This window comes from Vulpes vulpes, chromosome 13 (assembly GCF_048418805.1).
Source record: "Vulpes vulpes isolate BD-2025 chromosome 13, VulVul3, whole genome shotgun sequence".
Lineage (NCBI taxonomy): Eukaryota > Metazoa > Chordata > Mammalia > Carnivora > Canidae > Vulpes > Vulpes vulpes.
Genome location: NC_132792.1, coordinates 60,639,252 through 60,657,843, shown reverse-complemented (window position 1 = coordinate 60,657,843; position 18,592 = coordinate 60,639,252). Strand labels below are relative to the sequence as shown.

General features: G+C 41.0%; 1 protein-coding gene across 27 annotated transcripts in view; it reads left to right on the top strand.

Annotated features, from left to right (window-relative positions):
* SULF1 (sulfatase 1) overlaps positions 1-18,592 on the top strand; it is a 175,407-nt gene that overhangs the window by 60,921 nt on the left and 95,894 nt on the right. The gene's annotated exons all lie outside the window — the stretch shown is intronic.

Here is an 18,592-nt window from a genome sequence, read left to right as displayed (position 1 = left end):
GCAAGGTTCGGTTGTGAAGCTATTTTTCCCAGCTTAAGGGCATTTATGCTCAGTAGTTGCGATAATGGCAAAAACTGTGACATGGAATGGGAATGATAAGGAAGCTATCAATGATGTAGGAAGATCTTCTATTAATGACTTGAGTGAGAGCTACATAATCAAAGTTCACCTCAAGGTTGAATACACTTGATAATGTACATTTCGTAATATCGAACTCTTAGGTTTGCTTACTAGCAGTTCTTCCAGGAAGTAGCTACTAATTAAATAGGCCATCTCCAAGGACCAGATGAAAACTGAAAAATTCAGGAAGCATTTATAAATGATTTGTTTAAATGTCTGTAATATAGTATTACATCGTTAGAGCCAAATGGCTCTTCGAGAAATTCCTTAATTAAGAGATACACAACAGCTATTTTCACTAAATCATGCATGGGCAATTTCTGGGTGACTTACTGTTAACTCCGTTTTTAAGGGAATTACTTTACTTGTATACCATCAGAAACAAGAATCTAGTGCACTTGAAAATGCCAACTCTGAAAAATAAGGATATATTTCTAGAAGCATCGCCAGTCACTTGAAACGTTATAATATGTGGAAACATTTGCCAGAAAAGCAGGAATATTACATTCTTTTTACTCATATCTATTTTATAGCCAATTCAAACTTCAACTTTGGTGAGCTCGGCTTGGTCTTCCATATGTCATGAACTGCATTTCCTTGGCAAAACGAGTGAATTATAAGACTTTATTTCACCACTCTTTTGAGGCTTAAGAGAAATGAGACAGGATAACAGTATCCAAAGGCAATTTGACGAGCTTGGCAAGATTACAAACTTCCCAGGCCTAAGAAATGAATGTGTTATATTGATACAATTGATGTCATACATATTTAACAAGAACTATATTTTTAAGTTGTCCGAAACACAAAGTCACCATTCATAATTAATTAATACTTAAGTGAAAAAAATTTAAATAATTCAGATAGAAGTGTGCTGATTGGAAGTGAAATAATGGTAGACTTTATAAGGATCATTTTAAACAAAAGCAAGCTGTTTTTTAAATTAAAGTTTGACATATACATATATATGACATATAGCATATGATAACTTACATATGTGAAGTTGTATATCACATTTATCAATTAGAAAGTTTGGGGTTGTAATAAGGGAAAAAAAAAACAGCCCAAATTGCATCATGCAACAAGGGAGTGATTGGTCTTACAAATAATACTTCCAGAGTATGCTGTGAGACGCCTGTGGCTCAGTGGTTGAGCCTCCGCCTTCGCCTCAGGGCCTGATCCCAGGGTCCAGGGATCGAGTCCCAAGTCAGGCTCCCTGCAAAGAACCTGCTTCTCCCTCTACCTATATCTCTGCTTCTCTCTGTATGTCTCATGAATCAATAAACAAAATCTTAAAAAAAAAAAAAAAATCACCTGCTGTGTTTCTTCCCTCCTTCTCTTGGCTCCGCCTGCTGTGGAGAGCTCTGTGCTTAGGCGTGTTTACAATGTGGCTGCTAGAGCTCCAGCTACTCATCCTCACAGTCTTAAGTCAGCAGACAGCAGAGCACTGGCTTGCTCAAAGTTCTAACAACAAAGCCTCTGAAGGAAGTCTCATGGCTCTGAATGATCTGGCTTCAGTCAATGGTCAGTCTTTGAAACGATCACTTTTGCTGAGGTGAAGGGAAAAAGAATGCACTCCAGATGGTGCCCTATGGGGGAGGTGAAGGAAGTATGACTATCCCTTGAAGTTCATGGGATATGCCAAAGGGGGAGAAATGATTCCTCCAAAGCCAAAAATCAGAGCCATTTACAAAAGTAGGGACTAGTTCCTGGATAGGAAAAAGGCAAATAGCCCCTCTAATACCATGATACATGAAGTGAGGCTCTAGCCTAATATACCTATTAATTTGAAATCCATGAAACTGTCTTGGATAGGATGGAGGTTCCCATTAAATAGAGCCAATTGGAAAAACACATGCAACCTGTCAGCGAACAACACAGCCACCTGTGTCCAAGAAGAATCCATGAGAGCCCTGCATGCTATCACTAGCACCTCACTCTTCTTGATGGTAGAAACCACTTAGATAATAGAAACCTCCATCAATTTGACTCAATCATGGGGTTTTGATAGTATTTATGCCCAGGTATTTTATATGTCATCTCCCTAGTCCTCCTGGTTTTCTGGTTGGCACCGCCACCCATTTTCTCTTTGGTGTAGATACTATAAGCAACTATCCATGTGGGTGCCAGTGAAGGCTCCTGCATAAATCCATCTTGCAGCTCATAAAGAAGGCATCATCTAGTACTTATTCAAACAGTGTTTAGATGATCAGAAAGTAAATGTTTTTACCTTTCATCAGACATGCTACAGATACTGGTTTTGTTTATGCTTTAAATAAACTCCATGATCCTGAGTATCATTTGCAATTTAAATTAAAAATAGCTGATGTCCTACCACTAATACCGCACATCGGAGGACATTCAAACTCTCCTTGCAGCCTGCTATTCATGTTTATTAATGTCCGTGATAAGCAGGACACCCTGCTACTAAGTACATTTGGCAGAGGAAAGTGGCAGAGCATAGTCCATTAGCCACATTCTCCAGCTAAAATACGTTGCATTTTAAGGTAATCATTTGACGAACATAAAATCACTGAGAATGAAGCCACAGAACTCGGATACTTGAGGATATTTCCTTTTTCTAGGGATGCTTGGAATGCGATTCACCAATATTCAGTACTTTCTATTCATTTAGAGCAGTTGGCAGATGCATTTTCCAATTTTTATACCAGTGTTCCAGAAGAATCGACCACAGAAGCAGGACAGAGAGTGGTCACTGCCAGGAGGTCTGGGGAGGTAGGAGGAAACCTGCCCAACGCGGCCCTCCCGGGGAGGCACTGAGATGTCCTGGTTCATGATTACCCGAGTTGGCCTTGCAGTGACGGTCACGTAACCTTGGATAAGCTATTTGACCTCTCCTCCTCAGTCCTCAACTGAAAAGGGGGAGAAGAGTCCTACTTCCTCTGTTCTCTGGGGAGTTACTGCACTGTTTCTGGCACACCGTGAGCTCAATAAATTTAAGTTTTTATTATTAGCATCTCAGGCTTGCACTGTGTGCATCGCTAAGAGCATCTGCGCCTTTGGGAGAGTGCAAAGCTGTGAGCTGGGCCTTTCTGAGTGTTCTCTTTGGTTCTGTCTGTGATGGAAGGAGTTCAGCTTGCGAATACCTGGATTTCTGGGCACCCCTGACAGCACATGGTACACAGTGGGGCTCCTTAGAGATTTGTTGAGTGAATACTGGTACCCTAGCTGAAAACTGCTTCTCATTCCCTAAGGTAGCGATCGCTTGAAAGTTTCATGCATTTCTTCTTAATAACCTCAACCTAATGTCCTATGAATGGATTTCTACTACCAGAAAATATCATTAAATATGCATAATTCTGTTAAAAGATTTTCTTGATCCAGCTTCTGGTCTCAGCTCTACTCTCAGCACGGGGGCAGGCATCTTAGGGGTACTTTAGGAATGGAAACCATTCAAGAAGATTCTCCCTCATGGCTAAGCCATTCCCTGATATTAAAGTTATATGTTTCCCATTTTTACCACAAAGGACAGACTGGTCTGCAGAAACGCTTAATACCATGCCAGAGTGTTAGGGACATCAAGACAAATTCTGCACGTTTGAAATGAGAATCCATTACCTGTAGTGCTTTTGTGCAATATAAGACGGCAACTTTGACTTTCAACTTCTTGCTCCCTTTGCTCATTTTCAGATTCTTCTGAGGCTGTGTCATGTCAGAATTCTTATTTCATTCCAGATGCATGGAACTAAAATATTATACAACCTGAGAAAGTGATTTTTTTTTTAGAAGAGGAGTAATCAGCCTGCTTTTATTTTGCTTTGTCACTGTGTTTATGTGTGTTTTGGTTTGCTTTGCCTTTTTTGAGCCATCGAGTTTTTTTTTTTTTTCAGTCTTCTGTCTCCCCGCTGACCTGCTGCACAATGCCATACGCACTAAACACTAAATAACCGTGCCCGTTTGCCCGTAGCCGGTGACTAGAAATTTGGTTTGGGATTTCTAGGTTAAGTGTGCCGATGCACTAGGGCCAGAACCCCTTTCTAGAATATGTCAGCATTCAGGAGCCTACTCCAGGTAGTCAGAAAGCTTAGTGAGTTTTGAAAGTACTTGTCTGGAAGGTGAACAAGGAATGCTTAGTAGTGGTTTCTGCAGCATGGGCCTTGGAAACAAAGTTCTGAGCAAAAATGAGACAATGAGAGAAAACAGAAAATCCCGTGAGGTCTGCACCCTCTCACACTACAGACTTCTTTCTTTTTGCAAGCTTGACTTTCTTTCCATAACACAATGAGATCAGCCAGGATTAAGCCCTGCAGCTGGATACCTGTTGGTGTCCGGGGCTGGCTCTGAAGAGCACGGGGCACATCTGTTGGGGGGCTCCCCCATGGTGCATACACGTGCCCTGCCACCATCTGACCCACTGCAAGGCTGAGGGGCCGCTTCAGAATCCAAATACCTGAGCTTCTGTGCTCTGAAAGGCCAGCTTGAGAGCTAAAAAATGGCTTTCAAATGGATTGGGAATAAAGTCAGACTGTCACCGCTTTCATTCCTTTCTTTTCTTTTTGAATCTACTGAATGAAAATGACCTCTTGGGGACATTGAGGCTCGTTGAGAAAGGAAAGGCTTTTAAAGATGAAAGATTACATGTTATTTGACAAAGGTGTTTAAATATCCTGATTTTTCTCATGTTATACTATGACATGCAAATATGAAAACATCTTGCCCTAGGCAGTTACTAACTGGATGTTTAGATGTGGCTGAAAATACGGGAGTGTGACGTAGCCTATATGTGTTTTTAAATATCTTATATTTGGGTTCCAGAAATACCCATAAGGGAGTAAGTGCATTACCATCTCGACATCCGTTCTTTTATTCCACAAACATTTCCCAAGCCCCTCTGCCGGGCCAGATTCCAGTGGGCTCTAGAGGGGGAAATGATAGTTCAAAGGTGGAGATATACACAGGATATTACTAGAGTCCAGAGGAGGAACACAGAATTTCTGGGGAAGGAAAATAAGTGTGAGTGGCAGGGGGAGATTAGGGAAGGCTTCATTGATGTCTGCACTTCTCGGCAAATAAAAAAGGGGTCAAGCATTTTTGTGGGAGTGGAGTTGGCTGGGCAAATCCTACATTGATCAATCAGCAAGTGCTTGAATCTAGAAGGTGTTTTTAATACTAGGGCTGTGATTGAGAAGCCATTGAATTTTGAGCAGGGAAGAGACATAGTTAGGCTAGCAGCAAAGATCACTGTGGAACCTGAGTGAACTGAAAATTAATTTAAGAGGAAGCAGACAGGAGACAGAAAGACCATTAGAAGATGTTACAATGATCTGGAAAAGAGATGAAGGCACGATCTGTGATAACTAAGAAAGAAATAGGGAAAAGAAAACAGAATTGATAAACATTTAGATGACAAAAGTAGCACAACAAGTGATTGATCAGATCTGATGAGTGGGGAAGATACCACAATAGAAGGAGAAAAGAGATACATTCAGCCTCCAGATCTTTCTGTCATTCATGATTGTCGTGCCACCAACTGAGATGGAAACAATGATAAGCCCCTAAGCCACTTTTCCCCCCTGACACAATGACATGGATTGTTTTTTGTAAAGAGAGACCAAGATATTAGAATGCCTGATTTTTAGAAGACAGTTTCGTGATAACAAATAGTGCACTAATTTTAAATCACGTGATGGTAATAACACTCTGGAAGACAGGCAAGGCTGTTAACATTGCAGAGATGAGACACTACTGGTTCCAAGAGGGTGTCAACTTCAAAATCACGGGAGTTAGTGGGAGAGCAGATACTCGGGTTTGGAACTTCTTTCCAAACCCAACTCCCCCCTTCTTCTCCAACAGCAGGCCCTGTTCTTTTGCAAGGAGCTGTCTCTGTGCCAGGACAGAGGCGCAAGCTATTTCTGTCGAGGTGATGGCGTTTCTTGGCTTCTTGCCCAGGTTTCTGTGTCTTGTCCTATGCGGTGCCAACCACGGTGAGGAGGTCACATTCTTTTTTTTTTTTTTCAGTTGCTACATAACAGACCTATAACATTATATTAGCTTAAAGGGTACACCATAATAATCTGATATTTGCATATACCAGAAAATGGTCACCATGACGAAGTCTAGTGAACATCCATCAGCACACAGCTACAGATTTCTTTTTGGGGGGGCGTCTGGGTGGTTTGGTCAGTTGAGCGTCTGACTCTTGGTTTCAGCTCAGGTCATGATCTCAGGGTCTTGAGATGGAACCCTAGGTAGGGCTCTGTATTTAGTGGGAAATCTACTTGAGACTCTATCCTTCTGCCGCTTCCCTCACTCGCGTGCTCTCTCTCTCTCTCTCTCTAAAATGAATAAATCTTTCAAACAAAACACAACAATTTTTTTTCTCCTTGGGATGAGAACTTTCAAGCATACAATACAGTATTATTAACTATAGTTGCCATACTAAACATTACATTCTCATGATTTATTTATTCTATTAACTGAAAGTTTGTTTCTTCTGACCTTCTTCACCCATTTCTCCCACTGCTCATACCTCCCCTCTGGCAATCACCAATGTATTATCTGTATCTGTGAATTTGTTTTATTTTTTCCAGAAGGGGAGGTGTTTGTTTGTATTGTTTTGTTCTTTAGATTCCACATATAAGTGAGGATGTAATGGTATTTGTCTGTCTGACTTACTTCGTTTAGCATAATGCCCTCAAAGTCCATCCATGTTGTCACAAATGACAAAATTTCATTCTTTTTTGTGGCTGAATAGTGTTCCATATATTATATATATATCACATTTTCTCTGTCCATTCATCTGTCAGTGAACACTTAGGTTGTTTTCATATCTTGGCTATTGTAAATAATGCTGCAGTAAACATGGGGGTGCATGTGTCTTTTCAAATTCGTGTTTTCAGGTTTTTTAGATAAATATCCAGAAGTGGAGTTGCTGGATCACATGGTAGTTTTATTTCTGACTTTTTGAGGAACTTTCATGCTGTTTTCCACAGTGGCTGCACCAATTTACAATCTCACCCATAGTTCACAAGTGTTCTCTTTCTCCACATCCTCACCAACACTTTATTTCTTGTCTTTTTGATACTAGCAATTCTGATCAGTGTGAAGTGTGGATTTGATTTGCATTTCCCTGATGATAAATGTTATCGAGCATCTTTTCATGTATCTGTTGACCATCTGTATGTCTTCTTTAAAAAATGTCTATTTAGATCCTCTGCCCATTTTTTAATTTGAATTATGTGTTCTTTTTCTATTGACTTGTATGAGTTCTTGATATTTTTTTTAATATTAGCCTCTTATCAGATATATGATTTGCAAACATTTTCTCCCATTCAGTAGGTTGCCTTCTCATTTTGTTGGTGATTTCCCTAGGAGTGTACATTCTTGCTATAGGATGCCATTTGAGAGCTCCCCTCTAGATACATATTTGTTATGCCTTGTTTCTCCTTTTGCCAGTCAAAACCCACAAATGAAAGACCAATGGTAAGTTCTTGGAGGAAATATGCTCTTTGTAACTTTCATAGGACCTGTCACATAGGTGATGGCAAGCATTTCATAAGTGAAATCAGTAGAGACTTATTAATACCTCTGTTAGGATCATAAAACTAACCCGAATGAACCTGGACTAAAAAAAAACAATCTGTGATTCAATGTGAATTTATAACCTAAAAAGTTCAGACCCTTTCTTCTATGGCATAGCTAAAGGATTCTTGAGAAGGCAAGTTCAGGAAAAGAGAAGAGAAGAAATAGAATGGAAGTGTGTGTTTTGGGTCAGGAGTCGGGAGGACAGGGCAGGATTTATAAGGAAGAAAGGATGATGTCTCCAGGTCCATAGATAATTTCCCACTGAACTCAATCCAATGTCAGTAGAAATAGCATCCACATTTTATAGAAATATGACGGTAAAGCATATTAACTTGATACAATTGCCATTTGTGAGACCAGAGCAGTCCCCAACTAGTGTCTACCTAGGTAAAGGCAGCTGGGCATTTCCTCTGAGAAGCACAATGCCAGTTAGGCTTGCCCAGTGTTGCCAGGGCAGTGTGAAAGATCATTGAACTTTCTCTGTGTTTTTACTCAGAAATACTGAGGCAGGGGAACTCAGGAAAATGCATTCTCACTTTTCATACCATTTGTTTAACTTAACATGTTATTTGAGAACTCACTGTTATACACTTACCCTATAAGGAAGGGGAGAAGGAGATTTGGCTCTAAAAAAGAGAATTATAGGATATTTTTTCAATCAGAAGAATGAACAGAAGGAAGAGAAAGTAAAAAGAAAAGATAGCCATTTAACTGTTATGTTAACATTTTTTGTGTAAGCATGGAGATCCCTGAACATGTCAGGGTGTCATGAGATCCCAAAGTTTTCAAAGGGAGAACCGATGAAGAAAACCTTTCCTTCTAAATATTTTGGGAGAAGGAGAACAAGCCATCTGATAAAACATGTGAATACTGTGAGTAGATGCATGTATGGCTAAATAGTGATGTTGATTTCCAGAGCAGCAGATACAAGACTTAATTAAAAAAAAAAAAAAAAAGAGAGAGAGAGAGAGATGGAAATATTTTAAGATCAAAACTATGGATTCACCCACTTGTAGATCACTGAAAACATTCCATTTTTCATTCTTCTTTCTCAACACTTCTGGATCCAAGCCATTGATGGCGTGGAGTTGGGGAGGGTGTGAAGAAGGGGTGTCCTTCCTTAAACCAGGGGCTTATTGACTTGGATCATGGACTTTCTTTACTATGTAGCCATTCACTTGAAGGGCCAGAGGGTACACTAGTTCCCTAGCACTTTTTCACAGAGAACTGAAGACATGATTGCTTTTTTCTCTTCCTTTCAAACCTTCTCCAGTGTCATAACTTCTCCCGGGAGTTACTGCTTTAAAACCTCAGGAGTTCTACACACTCTAAGGAATGTTGGAAAGGGTTTCATAAATTTGAGGTATGTGGGTGTGGTGGGATAGAAGACATTTCTTCATAGCACAAATGCGGTTCATCATTTCAGCAAGTCCCTTAACCTGAGATAGAATTGATTCAGGCAAAAATATTTGTGGAACTAGAAGGAAACTGCCTTAAGTTAGTTTTATATCAGACGCAATGTATAGCTCAAACATGATCATAATGGAACATTTTGTGATACTGTAGGACGGTACAAGGTACGGGTTTCCTTCTCCACTTTGAGAAAGAGCAATTGGGCATTAGCCAGTTAGCCTCTCAGATTCTTGCTCCTCCCCTGAAAAAATAGAGATAAAAGCAAGTGCCACCAGAGATTAGTAGAGGATTTGAATTAGAAAAGATATGTGAAATCTTTGTATAGCAGAATTTGGTACAAATTGTAGTATGAGTTACTCAAAGCCTCAGTTTCTTCAACTTTAAAAGAACTCACATAATATGATTTCTTTTTTTTTTTTTTTTTTTTTTTTTTTATGATAGTCACAGAGAGAGAGAGAGAGGCAGAGACACAGGCGGAGGGAGAAGCAGGCTCCATGCACCGGGAGCCTGATGTGGGATTCGATCCCGGGTCTCCAGGATCGCGCCCTGGGCCAAAGGCAGGCGCCAAACCGCTGCGCCACCCAGGGATCCCCCATAATATGATTTCTAAAATCAGGACACTTGGATGGTTCAGACAGTTAAGTGTCTAACTCTTGATTTCAGCTCAGGTCATGATCTCAGGGTCGTGAGATCAAGCCCCACATCTGGCTCCCTGCTGGGCATGGAGTCTGCTTAATATCCTCTCTCTCCCTCTCCCCCCATCCCCAACTCTTTCTCTCTCCCTTTAAAAAAAAAAAAAAGGTGATTTCTAAAGTCTATTCTTGACTTGATGCATCTATGAGTCTATGACTTTTATGATTTTGTGGTTCTATGAGGTGGGGATTTAAGTGATCAATTAATTAATCTTACATGTCAAATCAAATTACTTCTTTTTTTAAATTACTCTAATAAACACAACCGTATATAATACATGTGTAGAAATTAAGCCTTTAATTTTTTTTAATCTTCTATTTTCAGTATCTTCACATAACCTTTTTGGACAGATAGCCACATCAATATAAAAATCCTCACAGCCCAATTTGGTTCTCTAGATCACAACATCCCAGCGGTCCCTCTGCATGGGCAATGGGCTGCAGATCAATAATAGGGGTGTCAGGGGATCTACCTCCTTGACCTCAGGATGGCTGGGAGATGTGGGACCATGAGAGCCCCTCTGAGCCATGAGCAGCCTTATCTGCTGTTCATAACTGGTATTATTTTCTTTGTGTGCCATGACACGAAACAGTTTGGGGAAATGCAATCTAGATTAATTGAATTTACCAAATAATTTCCATTTTATGGTAGTTAAACATAAATCAAATTGAATAAGGCATTTTGGTTTGTGGATTCATATTCTGTTCCTTCTCAATGTTGCTAGTTATCAGTAATAACTCTAGGTTAGCCTGTAGTAATTACTATGGAATCAATCTCACGGTCTAAGAATAGTATGTCAGTTACTATTGATTTGAGTTTACAAAATCCTAATTTGAGGTATAACTGACACATAATTGACACCAGTGCAAAAAAAAATTACAAATTCTTTTAAAACATAGAGACCTTGAGTTTTAGGAGTTTGAGTTTTTCAGGAAAGCCTTGCTACTTACGTAAAGGTAGAATTCCTATTTTCAACTGAAAATAAAAGTCCTATTTGCAGGAGTGACAAGGGAAAAGGGGGAAAGGTCTGCAGGTGAAGAGGGATAATTAAGTTTTTCTTATAAATGAATATGTGCCAACATTCCTGTAGAGGAGTTAGCTGTGTTATCATCAAGTTTTGAACAATCTGATCCAGAAATACAGCTTCAGTGTGTAACCACCAGTGAGTCCATCAGAACGGGAAGGATAGAACCTGCACTAAGTTAGACTATGTGAACTTCCTTGACTGGGTCACAGCTACATCTACCTAACTGCAGAAACAATGCTAGCTCTTTTTCTGAAAGAAAAATAATTTTTTTAAATTTTATTTGTTCATTTGAGGAAGAAAGAACACAAGCAGGAGGAGCAGCAGAGGGAGAGAGAAGGAGAAGCAGGCTCCCCACTGAGCGGGGAGCCTGATGCAAGTCTCGATCCCAGGACCCCAATCATGACCTGAGCCAATGGCAAATCCTTACCCAACTGAGCCACCCAGGCACCCCTACATAAAAAGATTTTTTAAAAAACTTCAATTAGGGCACACCAGTGGCTCAGTGTTTTAGCGCTGCCTGCAGCCCAGGGCATGATCTTGGAGACCTGGGATCGAGTCCCACTAGGCTCCCACATGGAGCCTGCTTCTCCCTCTGCCTGTATCTCTGTCTCTCTCTCTCTCTCTCTCTCTCTCTCTCTCTCTTTCTCTCTATGTCTCTCATTAATAAATAAATAAAATCTTTAAAAAATTTTTTTTAATTTTAAAAATTAAAAACTTCAATTAAAAGTGTTTCAATGTGGATGGAATAGTCAATTAATTATAAAAACCTCCTTTTTAGAATTTACTATCATCTTCTCAATGGAATCATTTTCAAAATATGTAGCTTATTTTCCTTCAGTTATATAAAAGTATTCATACTAGAAAAAAAAAAAAGACTCAGGTACAGTGCTGGTATATGTCCACATAAAAGACTTCAGGCTTTTTAAAATTGTATTTATTTATTTATATTTTTTAGGAAGCTAAAGAGCAATTTGTACCGTAATAAAATCCACTTGAACCCTGGGAAATTACCAAAGGATAGAAGAATCCATTTCTGTTTTTCATTTTCATAGCTAATGAGAGATTTCTAACATTCTTTAATTGACCCAGAAACCTTACACTGCCTTAAATATTAGTTTGGAGCTTAATGCCTGCTGAGAGAATATCATGTTCTCACTTGCCCCTATGGATTTCATAGCACTTACCATACTTTGTAATTACACATTTATTTGTGTAGTTCTTTGTGTCTTTAAATCGCTCATTAACCACAGGTTTTTTTTTTTCTTCTATTCTGAATATAAACCAAATTCTTCTGGTTTGATTTAAAAGGCCATGTTTTCCTAACATTTCAAATCTAGGATGGTGGTAGAATGAGAAAAACAACACAGTTAGTTAGATGTAATTGGGAATTCAACTACACGTAGCAGAAATCAAAGTAATGCCTTAGCTACAAAAGGTTTTGTTCTCTCAAGTAAAAGAAATTCAGTCAGGCTGGCAGAGCTGGGACAATAGTCACTGGGGACCCAGGCTTCTTTTCTCTCTCGGCATCACCATGGAACATTCCATCAGTGAGAGCATCTCATAGTCCAAGGATGACCGCTGAAGCTCCAACCATGTTATATGACAGATGGCTACGCACAATTTTGAATGGAAACCCCCAGAAGTCTCACACAGCCCTTTCATTACATCCCATTGGAAAAGATTCAGTCATATGGGCACATAGAGCTGCAAGGGAGGCTAAGTGATGTCACCTAACCTGGGCACATTGCCACTCAAATAAAATCGGGATCTTGTTATAAATGAAAAAGCTAATGAGGTAGACAATGAAAAGTCCTTGCCAAATAAGTTAGGGCTATTTGCATCAGTGGAATATGAAAATATATTTTTTCCTTTCAACACATAGTAACAAATTATATGAGCTCAGAATTTGTCTGGAGGAAAACAAGTTGTTGCCACCAGAGACAAAATAAAGAAACGTTGTACCTTGTCATCACTGTATGGAATGTTTTTTTGGCCTCTTCCTTCATCCCTGTGGTCAAGACAAAGCAATGACTCAAGGTGAGGTGAACTTCCAGGAATAACTGTCCCGTCCTGCTGCCCCCCTCCCATGACTCCTACCTGGAACACTAGTTTTCCAGCCGCCATTCCCTGAGAAGGTGCTCACTTTCCACACAGTCTTTTCTTATTTCATCGAATTTAACATCACCTACAAATGGTTTTTTCAGCAGTGTAATCAATCCAGCTTTCTGGTATGCATTTATAAAAAGACTGTTAAAATGTTAAAAACCAACATATCTTTAGGACTTTCCTCAAGTTATTAATACTTAAGGGGCACTTGGGTGGTTCAGTTAAGTGTTCACCTTCATCTCAGGTCATGATCTCAGGGTCCTGGGATCAAGCCCCAGGTCAGGCTCCTTGCTCAGCTTCTCCCTATACCTCCCCCCTCCACCCCAACCCTCCCCCCCCCCGCCACACTCCTGCTCTTTGTCTCTCTCTCATGTACTCTCTCTCAAGTGAATAAATAAAATTTTTAAAAAGCTATTAATCCAAAAAAGCTATTAATCCTTAAGATATTCAATCCAAATTATCACATAGACATATTTTTATCAAAAAATGCTTTTCCCATATTTTTTAAGCCTACGATTCTATTATGAATACTCTGATCCACATAATAGTATTGCTAAAATTATTAGAAAGCAACATTAATACTTTAACTCACTCTATTCCTATTACTAGGGACATTCTTAACTTCTTTCCATTTTCACTGGTGGGTGGGTATGTGCAGAAAGACTAAACAAACCTAATACCAACATTCTGTTTGCCTGAGTTGTAGAAGAAATTAAGTTTAAAACTCATGCAAGGGTATTTTTTTCTTTGCCTGTTTGCACATTACCTTAGTCTTTCTATTTTTACATGTATGTCCATGGATAATCACGTTGGAAATTATTCATAAAATAATGAAGTGAAATGAGATAAGAACGGATTATTAGGGGGAAAAGCCACTAGCTGCAGAATCAGAAGACCTGAATGTGTGGTGAGTTTTAGCTTCAGCCTTGTGAACCTCCTGTGGGGGGTAGCATTGCATTAGAGAAGGAGTAGCAGTGCTGGCTCTTCCTTCTTATTAAGTTCTGGTGAAGAACAAATTTGATCATTTATGACAGTCTTTCCTGAACTGTGATGCATTGTGAACACAGGAGTCATTTTATTCATGACAAAATAAATATATCTCCTAATAGGACTTGAGATACAAGAAAACAGCTAAGCAAATGAAAAATCTTATTCATGGTTCAGTTATTATCAACATAAGGTCAGGCATTCAGAGGATAACTAAATACTTATTAGCTAAAAAATAATTGCCCGCTAACCAGGTTGGAAACATTTGACTTTCATCTATCTTGACTGGCAAATATGGCTTTTGGGCATTTGTTTTCATCCAAAAAAAGGTGAACATCAGACTCCACTGTGGTGTTCAAGGTAATAAAAACCCAAAGTGAATAGCATATGCATTCTAGGGAGTTCTGGGCCTTTTGAAAGATGACAGATGCCCGCCTTCCAAAACAAAATTATACCTAGCATGGTATGTAACTGACCGTTTGAAAGCAGGGCTCTTTTCTCTACAAAAGATTGCTGATATAATGTGTAGGGCAATTAAAATAAATAGGAGAGCACCTGGGTGGCTCAGTGGGTTGACATCTGACTTGGTTTCAGCTCAGGTTGTGATCTCATGGGTCGTGGGATTGAGCCTTGAGTTGGGCTCCATGCCCAGTGGATAGTCTGCTTGAGATTTTCTCCCTTTGCCCCTCCCCCTACTTGCATACCCATGTGCGCATGGTGTGCCACATACCATGTGCGTGCACATGCTCTCTCTCTCTCTCTCCCTTCTCTCAAATAAATAAATCTTTAAGAAAATAAAATGAATGGAATTGATCAAGAAGTGGCAGGTAGTCATAATGCTTAGTCAACTATCTAGAAAAGAATTCTTGTTATATATGGAAAATGGCAAAGCAGGGGTTCTCCTGTGGAACTTCATCCAAGGCCAGTTCTTCCCTAACTTCATTTATCCCACACCCTCAACCTACCAGACGCAGGCAAAAACAAAGAGGAATCTAATTACCCACGAAGCACAGCACCCATGCACTAAATCCAACATACTGCACTTGAGAGGGACCCCTATGTCTTCACTCTTTAAACACAGATCTAACAAGGTCAAACAAGCCATCTTTCTGATACCTCCCTAGCATATGAGAAGAAAGAAAATGGAGTTGTAAGAGGTAAACACACTGACAGCAACTAGAAGTCATATGCGCAAAGGAGGTGAAAACAATACTGTGAAAAGCATTCATAAGCCATTCCAAGCAATATCAGTCTGTGTCCTTTATGTATTGGTCAAACAGCTTTTCACATCCTCATATCCCTTAGGGAAAGTCTGAATTGTAGACAAAAGGCAATGTCTATGTTAATGATGATGACCCAGAGCCATAAAACAAAAGAAAACGGTGATCTCATACCCCATATTCTTTGAAGGTTAGAAAATATGTAATTAATTTTTGAAAGTGTATGTGGCAGATTAAATCATAATCCCCAATTATTGCCACCCGTCCCCACCAGAGAAGTGACCACAGAGTTCAACGCCCCTGCCCACTGCGTGGAACTTGTAGAACTGCCCAGAAAGCAGAACACGTCCCCACCCATCCTGGACTCCACCACATGGCTTGCTTGGGCCAAAGGCATATAAGCAGGTGCACTGGATGCCAAGTCCGAGCAGATGCTTTGAGCCACATTCCAAATTTCTACCAGCTCTCCTGCGCCTGATGTGGATCATGAGAATGGTGTGTCTCACACAGGAGCTGCTGCCTCAGCCTGAGTCCTAAAAAGAAGACCCGAAGAGCCACAATGTGGTGCAGGTCTGAGCACCACCCTCTGTGGACACCACATCACTAACGCAGGGAGAAATAACCCTTTTCTGTTATAAGCCGCTGAGCTTTGGGAGTTCTTTGTGCAAATTAGGTGCCTTAGAATGGTTCCTTTGTGTTTGTTTGTTTTAAGTTTCTCCCTGTAAATAGTTAAAGGAAGGTATCATGAAAATTCATGTATTTGGAGATCCTCCTTCCCCCTACTGTGACAGATAATTGAGGTATTACTGTGAACAGTCTCAGTTAAAATTGCACTGGAGGAAACAGTCACCAGCAGCCACGTGCAATATATGAACCAGATTGTGCTTCTTCCACCCAGCGAGCCAGGAAGCCGAGCCTCCGGGAGGGCTCCTGTGGCCTCCTTGGGGCTGGGGCACAAGGCCTGCTGGGGGTGTGGGATCTCAGTGGGTGGAATTTCCAAGGACTGGAGATATTGAGGATGATGTCATGAGGGTGTGGATTAAGGACAGCTGGCAGCCACCTGCCCTCCTTTTAGAAAATTTCAGGGGTTGGGGGGATGGATCTCTTGGATCACAGACACAAAAGCAGAAAGTCAAGTCCAATCTTCTTTCTGTCTCTGGAAAACGAAGCAGTCCAGTACTAACTCACAGCCTGAGAATGACCAACTGCGTGACTGTGCACAAATTATTTCACCTTCTGCCTCGGCACTAAGGATTAATTAATCATAGCAAGTTGTCTCACAACAACACAATGCTAAATACAAATAGAGGAGACCCTCGAATTCATGGAGTTGTGACTCGTGGTCTTGAATATTCATGTTCAGCCACGCCAGGCCACTGTCTCACCCAGCAACGACTCTTTGTTTTACTGAGCTCTGAGGGGTCCCCTTCTGTTTGTAAGGTGAAAGGGGGCCTGTACGTTGTGTGTGGCCGCAATGCTGATGCCCTGTTGTGTTCCCCTGGGGTAGTACTGTAAGGCACAATGGCTAGCACCTAGAAATACCAGCAACACCTGACACCCATTTTCACCCAAAACAAGTCTCCCCATTAATTTTGCCAGTTCAAAATTCTTCAGGCGTACAAGATCTTTTACAGTGAAAAGACTTCAGAGACTTTGGATTTTTTAATCCAAACAGAGCAGTTAACGACAAAGACTCTGGTGTGGGGTGGCCCCAGTTCTGCCCCTTGCTGAGCCATCGTGGATAGATTCCATAACCAGCCTGAATCTGAGTTTCCTCATTTAAAGAAAAAAAAAAATGAGTAGGGGTTGTACCTACTTAGCAGAGATGTGGTGGGGATCAAGTGAAGTGGCGACTATGAAAGGCTTAATACCTGGTAACTGCCTCACAGATAGTCGCTAGAATTGTCACCTCTTGATAAATGGTAGAGTCTGATCCACAAGCTGGAAATGAAAGAAATTTGGAGACTCAGGAGAGCAAGAGGGAAGAAGAAAGTGAAGAAAGTAGTCAGGGCAGGGCATGGGAGATAACAGGGCAGTGGTGTCTGAGGAATGAAGCAGCAGTAGACAATAGCGTGAAGGGGTGAGGTGGGAGAGGCTGAAGGAGAGAAGGCACCCAGTTCAAGATGTGCCACTTCCCAATAGTGCTCTGGTCCCCACAGCGATCCACAGAGGGGTGGAAGGTACCCCCTGAAATCAGACAATTGGAAAACTCAGACTCCTAAAATTCCTGCCCCCTCTCAGCTGGGATAACCTAGTCTCCTGAGAAGTGGCCACTATGAGAATGAAGACCTGCAAAGTGGTTTGGAAGGTTGCTCCCTTGCCCTTTGCTCGGGTTGATTCTGTCCAATCTCCCCGACTCCCTTTAGGGGGGAGGAGAATTCACCTTGGGGTCCCTAGACCACCTAAGGTGCCCTGCAAATCACAGTGGGTTGGTGTATTTTTTGGATCACATTGTGTTGTACAGAGTTCACTTTTTGCTGCATCTTTCTGCTGGCCAGTGCCCCAAAGAAGAGGTGATAGATGGGGTGAGAGGCCCAGACTGGGTGGTTGGCAGAGATAGCTGGACAGAATTTGGAAAACTGGATTGAGGGGAGTGTTTCGTTAAAACGAAAGTGAAGAACTTGCTCTGACTCCTTAATTGCTAGTAATAACTATGTAAAGTTCTGAAATACAATGCAGTGGTCGTACACCCATCTTTTGGCATAACGATGGTTTAGTAAGTGTGACAAACTTTAATATTGTGCTGGGCCACTGTCAGACTCCAGTAGTTCCCGTATGCCAAGGATTTGTGGGACCTACCTTCTTCAGATGTTGAAAGAGAATATATAGGAAGGGATATCAGAGGGTCATTTGAAAGCCACCTCTGGTTATTAGCTGAGGGAAGTTGAATGCTCTCCAATGGAAAACTCTCTCTGTTGTCTATGCCTACTGAAGTCTGAGCATGTGGGATCTTTGCCTTCTCCTCAGCTCCGTGAAAGATGATCTTACAAAAGAGTCCTGTCAGGAGCTCCTGGATGGCTCAGTCAGTTGAGCGTCTGACTTTTTTTTTTTTTTAAGGATTGTATTTATTTATTCATAAGGGACATTGATTAAGAGAGAGAGTCAGAGACATACGCAGAGGGAGAAGCAGGCTCCATGCAGGAAGCAAGAAGTGGGACTCCACCCCGGGTCTCCGGGATCATGCCCTGGGCTAAAGGCAGATGCTCAACCGCTGAGCCACCCAGGCATCCCGAGCATCTGGCTCTTGGTTTCAGTTCAGTTCGTGATCTTAGGGTCATGGGATTGAGCTCTGTGTTGGGCTCTGCACTGGCGCAAAGTCTGCATGAGATTCCCTCCCTCTTCTTCCCCCTAGGCTCCTCCCCACTCTAAAATTAATTAATCAATGAATTAAATCTTTTTTAAAAAAAGAGAGAGTCCTATCATCATGAAATAATTAGCAATATCAGTAGCCCTGGCTGGTGAATGCTCAGCTGCCTTAGGCAAT